This window comes from Bombus terrestris, chromosome 1 (genome assembly GCF_910591885.1).
Source record: "Bombus terrestris chromosome 1, iyBomTerr1.2, whole genome shotgun sequence".
NCBI lineage: Eukaryota > Metazoa > Arthropoda > Insecta > Hymenoptera > Apidae > Bombus > Bombus terrestris.
In genome coordinates this window covers 16,322,385-16,338,623 of record NC_063269.1, presented here as the reverse complement: position 1 = coordinate 16,338,623, position 16,239 = coordinate 16,322,385, and the positions used below count along the sequence as shown (strand labels likewise).

The following is a 16,239-nucleotide window of genomic DNA, read 5'->3' as shown; positions in this document are numbered from 1 at the left end:
AACTTGAGTGATCCGGGTATATTCCTTGTTTTAGTTTAAACTAAGTTCAAATTATGACAAGAGATAAGAATGAACAATAGAGAAACGCTCTTCAATCATAACGTTGAAAATATGACGAAAATATCAAATTAAATTGCATCGGTCGTTATTGAATGCATAAACAATACAGAATTTCAATTCAAATTCTTCCCTTACATTTACTGTAACGTTAAATTATACAAATATTCCTAATAATTCATATACGAGTGATTTTTGGGTCACGATATTTGGAAAAGGTGTAAAATATTCCTTGTGAGAATTTAAGTAGTATAGATAAATATATATGGCTGGACGATCGTCCACAAGGTACAAACGTACTCTATTACTTGATGGGTTCTGGTAGGCCAACATCATAAGCGACTGGCCACGGTTCATTTGTGGAATTTACCACGTGGAATGCCAGGAACGGACGGCTAGTCAATAGTTGGGATTCCAAAGAAGAATTGCAGCAAAAATTAGACGTTTGTACAACATAATACTCCGATAATAATGCTATAATGATAAAAAGAGAAGCTTGTTAGTAACATTAGAGAAAAATGAAATGTCCGAGTTGGAAGTAACATTCATGAGCAGCCTGCAGACAGATTTAATGCGCGCTTCGAGTTTTACGCATCGTAGCTTTTTAAATTCTGATATACAGACTATTCTTAGCCGACCCCTTCTCACCCATTTGTCAGTTTATTTGAACGTTTCTAAACGGGGGGGAAGCAACACTCACAAATGGTATCTATATTTGTTTTAATCAATCTAAAATATGGTTTAGACTGTTTGCCATCTGTCAACGAATCGATCTTCGAATCCACGAATTTTCAACGTTCTCCGTTAGAAACGGAACGAGACTGTTTGATCTCTCGATTTAGTTTTGTGATGAAAAAAAACCCTTCTCGTCGCCGACACGTGAGGTTAAGTCCTTTCCACCCTGCTTCTTTTCACATCCTCTTTTTCTTTCTTTATTTTCCATTCTCACCTATTTTTCTTCTTCTCTTTCTCCAATTTCTCAAATGTTGAAGGCCAACTTTTCATCTAGTCCTTTAATCCGACACGATCTAATATTATGTATATTGCATATACGTACATTTTTACTAAAATGCTAGCGCCATGTCATTGCTCTGTAATATATTTTTTCCAAAAATTTTTTTCCATAAATTCCATACTGCTTGGATAACAAAAAGTTTTATTGTACGGTTCAAGTTAAAATTCTGAAATATTAAAAATATTTCAAATAATTAAACAATTCTAGAAAATGTAAGTATCATTGTGAATATTATTATGGAATCTAATCTTTCTATATTTTTTCTCATTATATGAATTAGAAATATTTCTAGTAACGTAAATAGTAAATAGTAAATAGATTCTAGAATAAACATTACCATCAAGTTTAAGTCATCTGTGTTGTTTATCATCACACGAATTAGGAAACCATTAGTACTTATTGATAGTTATTATGAAATCTAACCTTTCTGTATTTTTTCTCATTATATGAATTAGAAATATTTCTAGTAGTGTAAATAGTAAATAGTAAATAGATTCTAGAATAAACATAACCATCAACTTTAAGTCCTCTACGTTGTTTATCATCACACGAATTAGGAAACCATTAGTACTTGTTGATAGTTATTATGAAATCTAATCTTTCTATATTTTTTCTCATTATATGAATTAGGAATATTTCTAGTAACGTAAATAGTAAATAGTAAATAGATTCTAGAATAAACATAACCATCAACTTTAAGTCCTCTACGTTGTTTATCATCACACGAATTAGGAAACCATTAGTACTTGTTGATAGTTATTATGAAATCTAATCTTTCTATATTTTTTCTCATTATATGAATTAGGAATATTTCTAGTAACGTAAATAATAAATAGTAAATAGATTCTAGAATAAACATTAGTACTTATTGATAGTTATTATGAAATCTAACCTTTCTATATTTGTTCTCATTATATGAATTGGAAATATTTCTAGTAGTGTAAATAATAAATAGTAAATAGATTCAAGAATAAACATTACCATCAAGTTTAAGTCCTCTACCTTGTTTATCATCACAAGAATTAGGAAACTATTAGTACTTATTGATAGTAATACTTTTTGTATAATATAATAAGTAATAAACTGAAATTGGAGAAATATGGTGGGAAGAATTGAATGCTTCCGATGTTTCTTTCTGTATTGTTTTTGAGGAGGTCAGTGGCACCCTTTCTCGAGTGCGTCATTCGAAAGGGAATAATTACGTAGACACACGCGTTAACACCGAGCATGAGAGATAGACGGGTACGTATCATCTAAATATACGGTGGACTGGTTGATGGTCCGAAAATAGCTAGGCTTCTCTGTTTGTTTCTGTCATGACGGCTATATGCTGTAGTACGCACTATTTGACGTACGCATTCATCCAGCATCCGGGTTTTCTCACAACATTTTCTCTCATATATGTATTCAACATCTTGGAATACAAGTAGTAGAAATATATACGTTTTCTATTCTTCTTCCTTTTTCTATATCTATTCGAAATATTCTACATTGATAAACATTTACACTATAATCATACCAACTAGAATTATACCAATGAGTCATGATTTTTCATAGAAGTTTTAATAACCTTTGCTAAAGTATATGAGTAAAGTTTTATTTCATCTCTTGCATTATTTATTTTTTCATATAATCATCATCCTCATCTCTTTAGTACAAGATTTATATTTTGATTGTTGATATCTGTAAATACGTTTTAAATATGCGTTGAAATTCGAATGATGGGATTCGGCGGAATATTTCAAAATTTTGAGAAAAGATGTAGTCCAAATCGACCATAAGTTGTATAAAGTTTACAACCAAAATCTCTCTTTTTTCCAATTGATGTGTGTAGGAGCTGCTCTGATATATGTATGATTGCGATAAACTGCTATCTAACACATACTTGGCTTGCACATAACTATAAAACATACGCGAGAAAATCTTTCACGTGTTACCCTCTGTAAACCCTTCTATTTTAGAGACTGCAGAGATCGAAGACATTCGAGTCAGCCGCGATATTACGTGTTGTCAAATCGAAGGAGGTCGGTCGTTACGTGCAAGGTATACGATCAAGATGCGAGACAGCGTTCCCGAGGATAATATACATATATCTGTGGAAAAGGGGATGGCCACTTTTACCGCAACCATCGCTTGGTCGCTTTCTTGGTCGTCGGTCTCTTTCTTCGCATTAGCTTCTTAATAGAATAAGGAACGAGATTCTCGCGGCAGCTCTCGAATTACGCGGTTCAGGATTTATAAATAAACAAGAATTCTCGAGAACTCTTGCGTTTCGCATCGTGGAAAGCCAAGTTCGCAAGCTTCTCGCAACCTCGACGAACGACCTCGATCTTCGCTTGAAACACAAATTTTGGTGCATTATTATGTTAAGTATTTTAATGAGATACTTCATTCGAGTAAAAGTATTATTCCTCTCGACATATCCAGTCCTTTGTGAATCAGCAATTATCTTTAAAAGTTCACGTTGTTTGGAGCAAAGGACCATCTTCTTACGTAACAACCACTTTCACTACAGATTTCTCTTCAACTTGTTTTATCATTTCTCATCCCATTCTAATAATTAATTCACTTTTTCAACTCCGAATTATTATTTTAATAATTTTTGGCTGATAATTCCCTGACTGAAACTACTGTTGTATCCAGCTTTTAACGTTTAGGACGATCATATATATTTCTTATAATACTTCATATATATTTCTGTATTATATGCATTCTGTGATATATGCATAAGTGAGAAACAATTGAAATGAAAAAATGAAATTTCAAATTTTATATTATTTTTAAGCACTCTAAACAATAATTCGTTAATTCTTGATTAATGTCAAACGATAATAAAATATTTCATTGTTTCTGTTTCGCTTTATTCATTGCCCTGGAATAAAATTTTGCACATAGAATTAAAGCGATTTTCTATGCTGCATAGTTTTCTTTTTATTATTATTTAATTTGTACTTTACAATTTGTCCAGCTGGACGTTTGGTAAATTTCTCCAACTTAATCGCTACCATCGATAACAATACCATCTTAGAGTTTGATTATTTTATTTCTTCAGTAGGTTGTTTTCGTTTTCGTCTTCTTTCTATGAGACTTTTGCTCGCTTCGATGTGTTGCCGTTTTTTCCTTGTATTTTCCTGCGTACCTGCCGATTTCTTCTTTGATCGTTGCTATTTTTAAGTCTTTGCGTATATCCTCGTCTACGATGCATAGCGATGATACTTTTCAAGGGTTAAGTTTCTCTATAAGTATTTATATAAATAAATATCCAAATTAGAATGTAAACCATTTTATTCTAAACTAATTATATGCTATTATTTTATAGTCTATTCATTTTGGTGGAGAAAGCGAGGAGGGGTTGGCGCGTTCGATAAAACCCGCGAATATCGGTTCACCGACCTAGAACCAATGTATATTCACGGCCCGGAAACTATGACGTCATTGTTCTCATGGAAACGGGAGTATGGGCAAACGGTGACGTCACTAGCTGCAGAGCTCGGGCTGACGACGGCACGAAGGTCGGTGCACCCAACGTCTGCATCTGGCATGCATCTGTGCAATGACGTCACTACATCATTTTCTTCTTACCGCGCACAGATGTTTACCTCGTTCTTTCAGCCACTCAATATTCGAAAATATCGCGACTTTCGATTCTAACGAACCATAGAACTTTTGAAGTTTCTCTGAAATTCGTTCGGTATGATACATCTGAGGAAGAACATTTGAAAAAGAATGGAAGGATTTCAGTATATGTACACAATTTCTGAGATTTATCGTTACAAGCAAACAAGTATGAACGACGTTTTAAAATTGAACCTGTTTCATCATTTTTAATCTCTTGGATATAATAATATCTTTTACTTATTTAATGCACTGTTTTCTAACTTAATGCGTTTGTTTTCATTTTCACCAAATTGAACGCATATTGTATTTGTATTTGCGATCATTTCAATCTAACTGAGACTGTCGCTTGTTAAATGATTAAAGAAGTTTCCGATTAAGAGATGACCTAAACAGAAAATTGGTCCAGAAATATCCGAACATACAAATTCTATTTATTCTTTTCTAAAACGAGATTTTTCGATATTCAACAAACACTACTTTTTATATCTTAGAATGATTGATTTACAGATCCATCTTACCCGACAATCTTTCATCTACTTTACGATTCCGTAGTTTCCTCAATTCTACAAACCCCATTTTTTCAATTAATCTGAACCTACACCTCGTAGGCTATCGTTCATAAAAAGTCTGGCGCCTCTCCAGCAAACCAATGTTTCCAAAAGAGAATATTCGTTTATTTAGGTAAAAGAAGCAGCGCGGTAGAGATTTGAAATACGTTTTCTTATTCATCATTAATCGGCCGCTTTTCAGCCATCCTATTTTACACAAGATGCATTTTTGTCTTGAAAATTTGACAGACTCTAACCAAGAAATAATCGGTGGAAGGATCTTGTTTTAACCCTTTGCACTCGGAATTTTATTTCAATTTCGTGAGTGTTTTATTTGAAGTTTACTTTAACTAAAAAATAAGACAATTTAAATAAATAAAGGAAGGAAGAAATTCGCTTAAATATTAGGTCGTCCGAAAAGTTCCTTTCGTTTTATAAGGAAATAATGGATGCACGACATTTTCCGTTTTATATTATTTTATCGAATTACGTATAATCCATTTTGGAATTTTATTTCAATTTCGTTAGCAGCAGTTCCCAATGCTTTTGAGTGTTTTATTTGAAGTTTACTTTAACTAAAAAATAAGACAATTTCAATAAATAAAGGAAGGAAAAAATTCGCTTAAATAATAGGTCGTCCGAAAAGTTTCTTTCGTTTTATAAGGAAATAATGGATGCACGACATTTTCCGTTTTATATTATTTTATCGAATCACGTATGATCCATTTTGTTCTATCAAAATAAGGATCACAACGTTCGACAGATTAGGTTTCGTGTTTGTATAAAGATGGGTCTGTAAAAGAAAGACACTTTTCGGACAACTTAATGCCAGTTTTATTCGCATTATTGTTGTATTTGGTAATTTTTAAGCGTATGATATATCTTGAAACAATTTCCAGGATGCAATCCTGCTTTTCTTTCGCGCGTTTCACAAAAAAAGCTGGGACTCGGCAAAGGAGCTCCTGAGATAAAAACTGATGTCGAGTTACATTCGACATACGAGTGCAAAGGATTAATTTTGCTCGGTGTTCGTTGTATTTCAATCGAACGAACTATTTTCAATTCTCTTCCACCGCTTTTACCTTTTTCCTTGGTAATAAAGGATGGTAGCTTAACGGTAGGAATAGATTCGGTGAACCTTGATTAGCAGCGAGTTTCGCCCGGCGTCTGGTTCGTCGGCTGTTTCCGATTAACAAGGGAATCCCTTTTGATCGCGACCATTCGCTTAATTATGCAAGTTGTTTAGAACAGAGGAAATTCCGTAAGCAGTTATTTTACAGCAAAGTTTGTTCCCTGCAGGGGATACCACGTTCGAAGAAGAAAATCGATAAATTGTTGTATTGCAAAATTTCCTTTTCTTTTGTAAAAAAGTGGCGATCTTCATGATCGACCTACTTTTCCATACAATAAGTAGCTTTCCACTTGTTTTTCCTCCTTTTTACTTGTTTGCTCGTTGCTCAATATCTTGAAAAGCGGCCTGTCTCTCGCGAAAAAGGGTTTTTGTTGTTTCTAGTAATCCCTGGATACTTGGAAAAGGCAACCGTAATATCAAGGACAATACTCGCGGCAGAATCGAATTTTAAAATTTCGATACTCTTCAACTGACATTCGCAATTTTAAAAACTAATTTTTAAAGAAAGAAATTAAACGTTATTACGGCATCGTTATGTTTGACTAAAGTAATAAAAAATAATATGCAACGATTTTGAAGATTACAGGAGAAAAATATGATAAGTATAATTCTGTTGATAAAAGCGTACAGTAAAATTAAAATAAAACAATGAACAAGAACGTACTTATTGTGTTTTTCCCTGTAATCTTCATATAAAAAAACCAGAGGTGTGGCTTATTACGTCTTTGCCTCGTGGTCTTCATCTTTAGAAAGTGAACCCTTGGAACGTGACAAAGCGGAAGATAAATATCCCGATATCTCTTAGGCGTCTTCGATTGTTATGGACAATCGAGGTTGGTTCGAAGTGACGGTCGCTTTGAGAACGCAATAAAGAAAAGTGATTAGGTGGCGTTGGATTAGTCGGCCGCCTCCCGACGCGTCGCGTCGCTTTAATTTCACGCCCCCGCTTATTCCTTCTGGCTCGCCTTGAAAAGCGTGCCTCTGGCTAGCTAGGGTCTTGGTAAATATTTCCCAGCGATTGCTGAAACTCCGTTGGAACGGATGTACGCAAACAACCAGCAAGCAAGATAAACGGTCTGGTGGAAGAAAAGGGCGAGGCGAAGATAAAAACAGAAGAAAAGAGCCGTGTTGTCGGTGCACCCTGAAATTACATAGTCAATTTTCCTATGCGAAGATTCTTCGAAAACTCTCTGTTTTATTTTTACTTCCGTTTCTTCTTGCTCCTATCAGCTGCTTACTATAAAGAGAAGACAAATTTTCGTGCACCGTCTACAGTAAGGTGCCGTGTATGCATCGTGATTTCGGCCTGACATTTTCTTTATGTCTTCTTTCATACGTCCTTTCATGATATTCCCATTGCTCAGGATTTTTTCACGCCGAACAAGTTTGCATCTGTGTTACGTCGCAGAAAAAGCTCAGAGCTTCAGAGTAATTCGTGATCATCGAGTTTCTTTCACAATTATATCACGTAGTTCTTTCGCTTGTGAAATTCCGATTGTTACATAGTCGTTATTGTCGATATGCAGATTTCTGCACGATTGCTCGTCCATATTTTTTCCCATTCGATTCCCCCGAGATAGTAAATTCATCGACGAGCTGCGTGTCACCGTGAATTATACGCTGCTGCATGCGTTTTATAACTTCGTACGTAATACGCAGCCAAGCACTTCGTCACGTTATTTTCGTATTTTATATTCGCAAAGAAACCATAACAGCCAGCGATCGACGCTGATCTCCTCGTAGTTGTCGCGTCTCGTTCGACTTTTTATCGTTCCCGTTAACTATTCGTCGCGCTTATCCGGTTCGTTAGCGTGAAATTTCGCGGACGAATCTTCCAGCGTCCAGTATTTTCGGCCACGTTAAAACGACCATTTTGCTATGAAATCGCTGCGAATTTTCTCGTCGAATAACTTTCCCTCTTCGGTTCCGCATCTCTTTTTTCGACTTTGTTTATCGCTTCTTCACAATTAGAGTATTGGCGAAAAAGCAACGCGATGAAAGGAATCGATATCAGACTGTCGCAAGAAACTACTCTCGTCCTATTTTACGTGCTTCGATTATGTATTATTATTTCCATTTTCATTTCGCTCGTTGTTTTCAATCCACTGCCAAGTCGACCAATCTTTCACACAGATGAAATGTCGTGCTTTAATAAAAAATAGCGCAAAGCAAAGCGCGAAAACAAGGTGTCGGTTCTCCTGTCATAGCGAGCTTCTTGCCCAAGTTTTAACACGAATGGTACTCGTGCTGCTTTTAAGTTAGAAAAATTTACCAAACGTCCAGCTGGACAAATTGTAAAGTACAAATAATAATAAAAAAAAATGTTCAACGCGATCTGATTTCTCCAGACGTTCTTCAAGAGGTTTTTCAAGGGTCTGGTGATTACGGACAATTATTTTCGAGGGGCAGGTACGTATGACATAAGAAAGATCTTTCTACGTTCGCTTCATATCGATTTCCTATATTTCGGATTGGTCATTTCTGGGAAATAGGACTATCTGAGAAGTCAATTTCGATATTGAGGAATATAAAATGTTCCGTGAGAAGGTTAACACTTTGACTGCCATGTTGGTCATTGGTGACCAGAACTTCTTACAATTGTAAAAATTGAATGAAAATTGACGGTTTGGGCATTTTGAGTATAACCGATAAATAGAAGATACTTTGAAATAAAAAGTGTCCCATTGAACAACTAAACATTCTTATTGGAACATCAATAAAAAAAAAAAAAGAACAAATGTTGCATCTAACGGTTCACTGTGTCAAAACATTGTGGCGTCCTGAGCGAAACATGTGATTTTGGCGTGGCAGTGATAGTGTTAAGAATTGCATAGTATTAAAGTGGCAGTATGAAATAATGAACATTTCTAAGATTGCTATCACCTTCTTATTACATGTCTCTGATATCATACGTTTTTACAATCTTTCTCCTATATTATAATCAACAATAAATATAATAAACAATATACAGGGTGGTTGGTAACTGGTGGTACAAGCGGAAAGGAGGCGATTCTACGCGAAAAAAGAAGTCGAAAATATAGAATAAAAATTTTTCGTTTGAGGCTTCGTTTTCGAGAAAATCGACTTTGAATTTTCGTTCGGTACGCGTGCACTTTATCACGTCTCGTTATAACGAATCTTACTGTAGATCGTTGTCTCGATGGATATTATCGCAGTTTAAGTTTGTTTTTGCCATAACGGAAAATTAGGAATACATAATGAAATAATATGAAGTCATCATAAAGTTTATTATTACAAAAATTGCTGAAAATGTTGCCCATTCTGCCGAACACATACTTCTGCTCTTCTAATTAAATTTCTATGAACATTTTCTAAGTCGATTATCTCGAAAACAAAGCCTCAAACGAAAAATTTTTATTCTATATTTTCGACTTATTTTTTCGCGTAGAATCACTCCCTTTCCGCTTGTACCACCAGTTACCAATCACCCTGTATATTACATTTCAATGAATTTTCATCGTTGTATAGTTAAAGTTATGAAACCAATTTATCTTCAATTTTAATTTCGGTGAAATTTTCTTTAAAAATTATAGAGTTTAAGTTATTTATACTGTTTGCTATTAGTAATAGAAATATTAATTGAATTAGACAAACTATTTTCATAGTTCAATAATGCTGTAATGGTTAGCAAATCGAGATTTCGGAAATGTTACACGATTCCAAGTACAGTTCCTACATTACAAATATAAAAATCACAATATTTCAATTGTTTCATTATATCTAAGATTATATCTAATTTTAATTATAAATATAATAAATACAAAATTGCATTTCCTGGCTGACTTAATAAGAATATCGTTTCATGTTTTTTTTACTCAATGGTACATGGATGGGTAGAAAACGTACCGAATGTTCGACATTAATAAATGATTGTCGAATGCGTATTGATACGAGCTAACAGACGGTGAATCCTAAAGAAATAAGTGACAGGCGTCTAACTTAAATATCCTGTCTTTTTGATGGTCGTTTTCAGAAGCAACACGAGGCATCCGCGATATGCTTCATCGAGCATGAATAAGTTGACATCAGTAGCCATAATCGTTGCAAGGCGAGATGAGACGACCCGGAGAAAATGTAATATCCGTCGGCTCGTACGCCTCGTATCGGCGAGAAGTTTCCTTTATGGGAGATATATCTTTTGCATGTCCGAACGTGATGTATGATTTCGAGGTCGCCAAGAATTCCATCTTTACAACACAATTTATATTAGCACGAAAAGTCGTAGCAAGATGCTCGTACCTGCGTCTTTTCTTCCGAGCATCAGTAGTATTTGCCAGTCTGTGGTCAGACATCAGTGTTCACCCAATACTACTTTATTCTTTTGTTCGCTCGACATTAATCATTGTTGCTTTCAGTTTTTTTATGATATTCTTAGGTATCGGGTAACAGGTTTTATGACGTATCGGGTATATGTTTGTTATATCTTTGTTATACCTCTCTGAGTATGAAATCTTTCTTTTTCTTTCATATACTTGCTACTTCAACATTAACTTTCTTAGGGGGGTATTCTAGTTTACAAATTTGAAAAAAATCGAAAATTTTTTTCCATATTTCCAAAGTTTAGACATTCAAGAATATGCCCTTAAAAGGATTTTTCAAAATTTCAATTATTTTATGAGTTACAGCCATTTTTGTGACGCAGCATCTGCTCCGGTCTGCTCGGAACGACAGACAGAAATGAACAGTAGACGGTAGACGCTGTCCGAGTAAACTTGTCTCAAAACTTTAAACGCGTTTTTCTCGAAACTACCTTTTTCGAGTTGGTGTGCACGATATCTCAAGTTCTAATGAACCGATTTATTTGAAATTTCGCCTCAACCACGCTCGGATCAAAATTTTTAATTTTACTATTTTTAAAAAATTCGGAATTGCCAAAAAAACATGCCAAAAAGGAAAATTTTTTTCAAACTGCCGCCATTTTGTGAAAAAATATTTGTTTGACTTTTCCAAGGTTCATGCTATAGCCGCATCTATTCTAATTAAGAATCCCTTCGGCTTTTTTGCTTCCGATGACCAGAAGGATTGAAATCATGCACGCCAGGACACCCTTTTTTTGGCCCCCACTTTGCCAGCTCATAACTTTGTGAATTTTGAGTTTTTTCGGTTAATTTTTTATGTTATCTTAAAATATCAATAAACAAATGATAAAAAATGGATAGTAAAAATATTTTTTGTTTGTACAGAGCTTCAAAAACCGCCCGAAATTCATGCCTCTAGACTAGAATACACTCTTAATACAAAAACTACGAGAAATTCATTGTATTCCTAAATATATTTCATTCAATTAATCGTAGTTAACGAGGTGTAATAAAACTTGATAATAATGAAAGCTTGTCTTTCCGAACATGTATAGTTTTTTTTGAAGTTACTGCCCTAGATATTCGTTTGTAATGGTATTGTGGAATTAACTCTCTTTTAGTATATTAAGACATTTATTGTAGTTAATAGAAACATCAATTTTATGCAATAGGCGAGAAGTTATTGCCCTAGACATTCGTTTGTAATGGTATTGTTGAATTAACTCTCTTTTAATATATTAAAACATTTATTGTAGTTAATAGAAACATCAATTTTATGCAATAGGCGGGAAATTATTGGCCTAGATATTCATTTGTAATGGTATTGTTGAATTAACTCTCTTTTAATGTATTAAAATATTTATTGTAGTTAATAGAAACACCAATTTTATGCAATAAGCGAGAATGAAATAATAGTAGAACATAGAATCGCTCCAACGTTTCTCGTGTCAAACCGTAGGTCGTTCCACGCTACTACGATCAGACGTTTACGCGTGCTATACCAATGGGCCAAAACGCAATACCAAACGCTGGTATCCGGTAGCGGAAATAATCTAAGCGCATACCGGAAATGGCGTATTTTCTGGTCGATGTGTTTTACATTTCTGTCAACCCTTTCCGGCGTAGATGAAATTAGCCCCGTGAGTAGAAAAGGTCTCGGTGCGAACTCGAAGAAAAGATACGTTTAATCTGGTCAATCCACCTTCTCAGTGGATCCCAGTGGATGATGACGCTGTGACCTCGCTCTCTATCGCACATCCTTGTCACTCCGATGCGGATGTTTCCTCTTGTTCGACTGCGTCACAGATGACGTCACGTAGTAGCTAGGCAACCGCACCCTTGCGATCCACGAACACCCGCTTTTTCTACCTTTCGTTTCAACCTTGTCTATTCCTCCACCTCCATGCGTCCTTCGACATCTCCCGCGCCAATGGACGAAACCGCGAAGACCAGGCTTTCATGAGGGAACGTAAGTATAAGAGCAGTTTGTTGCTTTAATAATCTTCCGTAGTGGAAGATGGTTAATCCGAAAGTCGTCCAAGAGCACCGTTACTTACATTCGGACCGCTTCTTCTTAGGTTAATTGGCCTGAACCGATGAGACGGTATCGGATTTTTGCGTGCCACCACACTTGATACATCCGAGGGTAGAGAAACGTAATCTGCTCTCCATTGATTGGAATTTTAATTAAAATAAGAGTCGACTTTGATTTTGGCTTTTGAAATTTTATTGCGTAATATCTGATCCTTTTTAACGAATGACGTAATGGGATTTATAAAGTGTGGAATTACCAAAGCGATCAAAGCGAATAATTTGTCAGTTTTTCGAGAGATTTTCTATAGATCTGTAACGATGCGTTTTAGCGTATTTGAAAATGATTATTTTTCTCTTGTATAATGCATTCTTTCATATACCTTCGATTTTGAATTTCTTTGACATACAAGCATTTTCTAGCGTTTAAACATTATTAAATTGTAAGCATTCGTGGAGATATTTGTTTTGTTTATTAAATATTATAACTAATACTATGTCTTAGATATTTTATATATCTTTACGTATTATGTGCTTTTTGATATTTTACAAATTCTCACAAATGCATAAAAATTCGCACTATAGGTATTATTTTATGTGTATTATTTAATTAAAGATTTTATATCCAACTTTATCGTATCTTCTTTCTAATCGCTCACAGTTATTGGAACTCTGAAGCAGCAATTCTTTTGCCTTCATCTTTTCCAAAATATGTGCTGAACTTTTTGTCCGAAAAGTGTCTTTCTTTTACACATGCATTTTTATGCAAACATGAAGCCTAACTTGTCAAACGTTGTGATCTTCATCTTGATAGAACAAGATGCATCATACGTAATTCGATAAAATAATATAAAACGGAAAATGTTGTGCAACCATTATTTGCTTATAAAACGAAAGAAACTTTTCGGACGACCTAATAGTATATCCATGGACGAATTTGTTATCTAGAAAGATACGCCGAGAATGAGAAATCTTTTTGTCATTAAATCATTACGTATCAGATACTCTGCTCGCTAATATCCTCTGTCGATTAATTTCACCGCAGTCTGTGCTTTTTGTCACCATCAACAACACGATACAACGGAAAAATCGCGATTGCATCACCGGATACGATGCTATGATCGCAATTTTAGATGATGTACGACGGTTGCGATGCGTCTGTCCAGACTTTCAGAAGAAATCCATTCTCGGCGAAAATATCATAGTCTGATACAGAACACGAACCCCTTTTTTTACGATTCATCTTGATCTGCCCCTGTTTATCTTTGTTTATCTACGTTTCGTGAAACTGTTTTTGTATGGAATTTCTACAGCTATCGAAATTTTCAAACTACTTCATATTTCGATTTTTTAAATTTTATTCTTTCACGAAACAAGTAGATTTCGAAATGTTCTATAAATTGTGTCGCGAATTACTTTTGTTTATTACTTATTACTGATACTTATTACTACTATTATTTATATTTATCATTACTATTTGACAAGCATTTAATAATAAATTATTTACAGCAATAAATAATCCGTACATGACGAAAATGATCTTTGATGTTAATAAAATAGCAAGAAATTCCTCGAAGAGGATTACCTTAATCCTCGGATCGCTTAATATCGCGAACATTTTATCTTTTGTGCCCTTTTCTCCTCTTTTATTCCTCAAGTAATTGAGCGTAGATTCAGAAATTCGCTATAAATCACATTAGAAATTGCTTTCGTTAATATTCCCACATAATCTACACACAGACACACACACACACGCACGCCAAAATCAGATGCATTTTTAATGTCGATAGAAAGTTAAAAAATTCTTAGAACATTCTGTGATTTCTCCATTGGACAAAACGAGGACGTGGGTCGAGGAATTCTCCATAGGTCGCATTCACAAATTGTTTTCGTTAATGTTAATGTTTTATGCATGACAGTTTGACGATGCTTGGCCTCCGCTTTCTATTATATAGACACAAGTTTCCGGACACGGAGAATCGTCGAAGCGGGAACATTGAACGAGAATATATTTAGGCAACAGTAGCACGATGGTATTGTTCGAATGAAATTTTCTTGTCGTTCGCGGTAACAAGTCTGGTCTCTGGGGCGGAGTGGAATGCGCGTTTCGTTGACGAGGCAAAATTTTGCTAAAAGGGGAAGGGAATGTAATGCGCGCTTAAATAAATCGATAGTTATATAAAGAGACCTGGCCGAGGCAAAATAGCGGTTAATCGGTGGAAGAGGGAGAGGGAAATAGGGCGGAAGAAGATCGGGGTAAGGGTCAAGAGCAGAAAAGGTATTTTTTTCTTCGCAAAAATAATCGTCTTATAATAAATTAAATACACGTGTGTCTCATCTTCCGCCACTTTGTGCCTCTCGTTGCGACTCAAAGAGTGTGAAAGTTGGTTTTTTCGTAAGTAATCACGCGTGTTACGATTAAAATGGAGCCACGTTCCGTGATGAAATCGAGGGAACGACGAAGAAGGAAAATGGAATCGTCTTTTTCCCTCGGTAGATCCACTTTAAAATTAGCAATGAAGTCCCCTTCGCGCGAAATAAAAAGGCAATCGTGACGGTTCCAGCGATTCGAACGGTTGGGCGGCAAACAGCAAGCGGCTTTAGTTCCACAGATATCGCGTTTCTACGTATAATGGAAACAGTGGAGGAATCGCGCTACGAATCTTTACTCCGGTGCATCCTTATTTACCTAAATGCGAGAAGAGCAGAGGAAATACTATTGGGAGACCTGCTACAACGTATAGACAAAGGGTTGCTTTTCTTTTGTTACGAAGAGGAAAGAGCTCGCGATTAAAAATTAAGGATACTTGTACCATCTGAAAAACTACTGTTTATGCAAGTTTTATATTTTAGCCTGTTACGAGATTTACTTTTCTTTCCTTAATTCCTTCCCTTTGTTTTTTTTTTTTTTTTTACATTTTTCTTCATTTGAAATTTTTATGAAGTTCTTCTAGCGGGTTTTAAAGAAACACAGTTCATATCCAACGTTCGTCGTGCTATTCTTTGCGCTAGCAAATATTTTTTATGCTTTTGACATTGGTATTAGCGCATAAATAACGGCGGAGAACGGAGGCTGGTTACTCGAGAGGTCAGTTTAAATCACTGAAACAAAGAGATAAAACGTGCGTAACGATTCCTTCTATTTATCCAGGAGCAGCCGCAGAAGTCTTGGTCGTCGTTTGGTCGATGAATCGAACGCACGAGAAGGAATAACGATTTTATCCAGCAAAGATAAAAACAGCCAGGAGAACGCGATAAAACGGGCGAATTTATAAGAAATATCCATCTATCTTCTCAACCATCGTAATTTATATTTGTCTAATAATTTACAAAGTGAGATTATATTGTTGAAAATAAACGATCGTTGTTCGAAATAATGAATATTATACTAGTTGATGGGCGTTACATATTTCGCATATTTTTTAGCCATAACTTCAATATATCGATGTAATTACTTATACATTCACAATTTTTACATAAACACGTATATACCAATAAGTATTAGGTTGTCCGAAAAGT

The 16,239-nt window shown here is 35.2% G+C and overlaps 1 protein-coding gene and 1 long non-coding RNA gene across 2 annotated transcripts in view; both read right to left on the bottom strand.

The window, feature by feature from the left end:
- The window catches only part of LOC100651358 (diacylglycerol kinase 1), a 148,060-nt gene that overhangs the window by 34,940 nt on the left and 96,881 nt on the right, over positions 1 to 16,239 (bottom strand). The window lies entirely within an intron of this gene.
- Positions 12,031 to 14,652, bottom strand: LOC125384961. Its single transcript, XR_007223838.1, has 2 exons — positions 12,747 to 14,652; positions 12,031 to 12,643 (listed from the first exon to the last, which is right to left on the bottom strand). It is a non-coding gene; the product is annotated as an uncharacterized LOC125384961 (long non-coding RNA).